Genomic DNA, 6,000 nt, shown 5'->3' on the forward strand with positions numbered 1-6,000 from the left:
TGCAGGGCTTCTGTGCACTGCTGGTGCATGGTCTCGAGTTCTCAATATCATCCCAAATGAACCTTCACCATTTTTAATGTTACTAATATTCCCAGGAGTTAGCACACCTATGCTGTGTCTATCTAGTAATCTCCTCCCACCATAGAGCTTGGAATGTTTCTCTTGCAGCTGTCTAATATCAGATATGCAAATTATATGGCCAGTCCAAAGCAGTCAATTGAGGATACTTGTGCTTCTGTCCAGGGGATGTTGGCCTGGGATGCCAAAGTTTGTTTGTTTATATTTCCAGTGAATTGGAGGATTTTGCAGAGGTGGTGTTGGTGATATTTTTCCATTGTCTTGATAAGCCTGTTATAGGTTTTTCATGTCGTAGAAGTATATACATGGACAGGAATCACCATTACCCAATAGACCATAAGTTTTGTACCGTCTGAAATCTAATTTTTAAATACCTTCTTCATCAATTAACTAAGTCTATGAAAATGCAGGCATCAATGTTGAAATTCACCACTTCCTTCACTGTGACAGCACATTATCTCTATTCATTAGTCAATGAAGTCACACATCAATTTTTTCCAATAATGTAAAAAAGTATAGATAAAGCCGAAATAATACATTTGTGACTCATCATTATTTATGGTGTGCCATGTTAAATGCTTCAGATTTTACTTTAAAATCTAGCTTGTGTAATAGACAATAGACAATAGACAATAGGTGCAGGAGTAGACCATTCAGCCCTTCGAGCCAGCACCGCCATTCAATGCGATCATGGCTGATCACTCTCAATCAGTACCCCGTTCCTGCCTTCTCCCCATACCCTCTCACTCCGCTATCCTTAAGAGCTCTATCCAGCTCTCTCTTGAAAGCATCCAACGAACTGGCCTCCACTGCCTTCTGAGGCAGAGAATTCCACACCTTCACCACTCTCTGACTGAAAAAGTTCTTCCTCATCTCCGTTCCAAATGGCTTACCCCTTATTCTTAAACTGTGGCCCCTTGTTCTGGACTCCCCCAACATTGGGAACATGTTTCCTGCCTCTAATGTGTCCAATCCCCTAATTATCTTATATGTTTCAATAAGATCCCCCCTCATCCTTCTAAATTCCAGTGTATACAAGCCTAATTGCTCCAGCCTTTCAACATACGACAGTCCCGCCATTCCGGGAATTAACCTAGTGAACCTACGCTGCACGCCCTCATCTCAATGATATAGGAATCAGCGGGGCACACTCTGAAAGCATCCGGATTTTTGCTATTCTATGTGATACATATCATACCTTAGAGAGTGATGATTTAAACACAGAGATCAGTTCTGTACCTTAATTTAAAACCAACTTCTACATTCCCATGCACAGAGTATGTATGTAGATGGCAACAAACCTGACTCGTGAGGGTGGATTTTAACAGGGGGAGCCAGGGGGAGCCAAAGATCTTCAGTTAAAAGCCTCTGAAAGAGGCCTCAACAATTGTAATGTTAATGATTAATTTACATCCTAATAACAAGCTGCCTGTCTGATGCAGGTGGAATGAAACAGCTAGTTAATTTCAGAGCTCTAAGACAATTTATTGACCGAGGGAAGTTAAAAAGGAATGCAACAAAATAGGAACAGGAATAAAACAAAACAGGAGCAGGAATCGACCACCAGATCCCTCAAGCCTGCCCTCCCATTCAATATGATCATGGCTCATCCATGCCAACCTCAACTCCTCTTTTGTGCCGGTTCCCAACAATTTTCCATTCCTTAATCTTTCAAATATTCATCCATTTCCACCTTGAATATATCAATCGACCTGGCTTCCACCAGGCAGAGAATTCCAGCGATTCTCTGAGCTTTCAATAACTCGCCCTTTATTTTGGAGGTACGTCCCCTAACTTCAGACTCTCCCACTCATGTAGGCAATGAGAGGGGATCAAGAAGGAATGAAGTGATTCCGTAGAATCATTTTTAACGAGAGTAAATTTAGGGGTGACGATTTTGAGTTGGATTGGCTGATTGGTGGTGATGCTGGTTTTGGGTGGGAAGAGGAAGAATGTGTGATATTGTCAGGGAGTTCCAGTCATGTCCAACATCATTTTTTAAAGCATGAGATTTACTCATATCCAACTGTGAATACTATAAATGGATGGGCAAGAGCAGTGACCAGCATCCAGCAGATCAAAGGACACAGAGAAAGCATTTTATTGGGATGCATCACAGTTTGGTTTGGAAATAGCTCCATCCAAGACCACAAGAAATTGCAGCAAATTGTGGACACAGCCCAGACAATCACACAACCCAAACCCCCTTCTATTGACTCCATTTATACCTCACGCTGCCTCGGCAAGACCAGCAGCATAATCAAGGATGAGTAGCACCCTGGCTACTTCTACTTCTCCCCTTTCCCACCAGGCAAAAGGTATAGAAGTGTGAAAATGCATACCACCAGATTCGGGGCAGTTTCTTCCCAGCTGTTATCTGGCAACTGAATCATCCTACCACAACCAGAGAGCAGTGCTGTCTACCGCTTTGATGAGCCTCGTATGATCCTTGATCAGACTTTGCTGGCTTTACCTTGCACTAAACGTTATTCCTTTATCATGTAGCTATACACTGTAAACAGATCGATTGTAATCTTGTATTGTCTTTCTGCTGACTGGTTAGCACGAAACAAAAGCTTTTCACTGTACCTCGGTACACGTGACAATAAACTAAACTGAAACTTCAAAATGTGTTGACTTTTATGTTTATTGTCTGGAGAAGGGATTTCTTTAATTTATGCTTTTTTTTAGTGCAAACAGAATAAAAACAAATTAAATGATTAATAGTAGCAGCAAACCTTTGAACTATTCCCAACATTTTACACACATAGCTGACCATTTGGGGTGACCATAGCTGACCATTCGGACCATTACAATCCAGAATTGTAATCCACTACTCCTGGGTTTTCAGATGTTGGTATTTAGTCTTGCTTATATCCTGTTTTTCTATTATTCTCACTAATCATTCCACCCACCACAATTGATTTCCCGGATTATTTTTGTTTCTCCTTGGTATCCTTGGTGCTTTCATCTGTTTCCTGGTTGATTTATTCTTGATTTCTTCTTTTATCACTCTGTTCTTTTTGTTGGAGATCTTGATAACACTTTGCTTTGACAGTCCTTAAGGGTCCATTGTAGACTATAGGCAAAAGCCAACATTCTGCTCCTTTAACTACTCCTTGTTTCTGTAATTCAATGCAATTCTTTCCCCTTTAATTTGTGCTTTCAATGAACTCAATGAGGTCTGATCTCTTAGATTTTCTTGAGGAGTTGCTTTGGTGTCGACATTTAGTGGCTGCAATCCACCATCCTGATAATCAGATCTGAGCTTCAATGTGATATGCCTCCCAGGCTCTGTCTATCATTGGGCATTCTTCAATGTCTTGGACTTTGTATTTACCTTACCTTATAATGAAATATGAACATTTAAGTTATTTTCCAGTAATTATTTATATTTATTCATTTGCTGTAAATTTTGTATTCATCAAATGAGCAGTAAATTACTCACTGGGAAGAAAGCTAATTTATTCTTAATGTCAAGTGGTAACATCAACCATTCCCAGATCAGTAAAGCAGTATTCTTCCAATGTCACTCAGTTACTTTTATTATGCTGACATAACTTGGGTTTTTTTAGTTCGCTATTTATTTCTGCAATTTAATTCTTGGTTTCTCCGTCAAGACTGTGTGTGTGCTTATTTGTTAATTAAACTGCTTTTATGTATGATCTGCATTCAAAGAAACATTGGTACAAATAAGTGTACCACCCATGCAATTACCAGTAAATGCCTTGCAGTGAAAACGGAGAATTAACAGTAGTGCAGACATGTAATTGGGAAACAAATCTCTAATCTACTATTAAAGCTGTCAACAGATTTGCTGAAAACACCACCTTCTGTGCTTTAAGATGGCAACATAACAGCAGTCGCTGTTTCAAATTCTCAGCTAGAATCATTTGCTTTGTGGTTGAAAAATACCCCAGGTCGCTTGGCACCCTGAAGAGTTACTGCTTCTTCATATTGTATGGGAAAAAGCTGAAAGGTTGGGATAGGACAGAATGTAATATATCTGGGATTGGGATAGGGGGAACTTCAATTATCTTAACTAAAAGCAACTTGATAACAATTTAATGAGCTGGCAAAGCCTAGCGAAGCATAGTGACCACACGTAAATTACAACAAGTTGTAAGCAAACCTATATAAAGGCTGAACCTACTTGAGTACATCCTCAAAGTTATGATCCCATTACTATCATCCTCATGATCTACTTAGACTATCTGATTGGGTCATGTTCATGATAGTAACGGGAAGAGTGATTACAACATTGGCTCCAAGGGTGAAATCCTGTCTTCACACTACCAATGGGCCAAATGAGATAGTAGCTGAATAAATCCAGTAGGTCTAAATATCCCAGCTGGAATCATGAAGGCATTGAGCCAAACATCCCATTACACCTATAATACTGGTATTAACTTAACTATTTGTAAAACTACACAGCATTTCTACAAACAAAAATATGATAAGTTCATTCTATCCAATTATATCCCATTAGTCGACTTTCAATTATCAACAAAATGATGAAAGACTGTCCACATTGTTATTAAGGGATACATACGAGCCAATACCATTAATAACATGCTCCAGACTTCATTACAATCTTAATCTAAATGTGGGCAAAATAATTTCAGAGACGAGACTGGCTGTTCTTCATTTAACCATTCAACTGATTGTGGAATTAGGAAAAATCTTTGCACTAGTTGGGATCATATCTTGCAGGATGGAAGATAGTTGTGGTTCTTAGGGGCCAATCTTATCAGTCTCCATTTCATTGTTGCAAGAATCCTTCTGTGAAGATCAAGCATCTTGAGCTACTTCGTCATTGAACTTCCTTTGATCTTAATATGAGGTGAGAATACTTGTTGAATATAGCAGTGTTCAGTTTCATTCACAGTTCTTCAGATAGTAAAACTGTCCTTTTCTGAAAGAGACAAGACCTAAATAATACTCAGGCTTGGATTGATTACTGGCATTCAAACAACAAAAGTATCAGGAACTGATTACCACAACCACCCAAAAGAGAGGAGAGGATTACCACAACCACCCACCAAGATCAACATCCTAGGGGTCACCATTGATCAGAAACTTAACATCAGCCACAAAAATACCAGAGCATATCAGAGATTGGGAATCCTATTGTTGGTGACTCAGCCTCCAATTCTCCACGGTTTCACGAAATGCTGGAGTAACTCAGCAGGTCAGGCAGCATCTCTTGAGAGAAGGAATGGGTGACGTTTCGGGTCGAGACCCTTCTTTAGACTCTCCAGAGATATTGCCTGACCTGCTGAGTTACTCCAGCATTTTGTGATACCTTCGATTTGTACCAGCATCTGCAGTTATTTTCCTCCCCAATTCTCTACCATCTACAAGGAACAAATAGGCATTATTATGGATTGTGCTCCAATTTTTTGGATGACGGTGGCTCAAACAATATTTCGCACTGTCCAGGATACAGCAGTCCCCTTAACTGTATTCAACCTGATGGTCACAGTTATCAAGCTCCTGTACCTTCTTCGCTATGGTAGCTGTGAGATGAGAGCAAGATCAGGGTGGGGTGGGGCATTGGTAAATATTAGCTGCTTTTTTAAGGCAGTACCTCCTGTAGATCCCTTTGATGGTGGATAGGTCAGCATTTGGGATGCGCCAGGCAATGTCTACCATTTTCTGAAACCTCCATTGTCATTTGAGTTTTTGAATCAGGCCATGATGCAACTAGTCAGTATGGATTTACGAAGAGGAAATCATGCTTGACTAATCTTCTGGAATTTTTTGAGGATGTAACTAGGAAAATGGACAAGGGAGAGCTAGTGGATGTAGTGTACCTGGACTTTCAGAAAGCCTTTGATAAGATCCCACATAGGAGATCAGTGGGAAAAATTAGAGCACATGATATTGGGGGTAGGGTACTGACATGGATAGAAAATTGGT

This window comes from Rhinoraja longicauda, chromosome 5, assembly GCF_053455715.1.
Source record: "Rhinoraja longicauda isolate Sanriku21f chromosome 5, sRhiLon1.1, whole genome shotgun sequence".
In the NCBI taxonomy this organism is placed as follows: domain Eukaryota; kingdom Metazoa; phylum Chordata; class Chondrichthyes; order Rajiformes; family Arhynchobatidae; genus Rhinoraja; species Rhinoraja longicauda.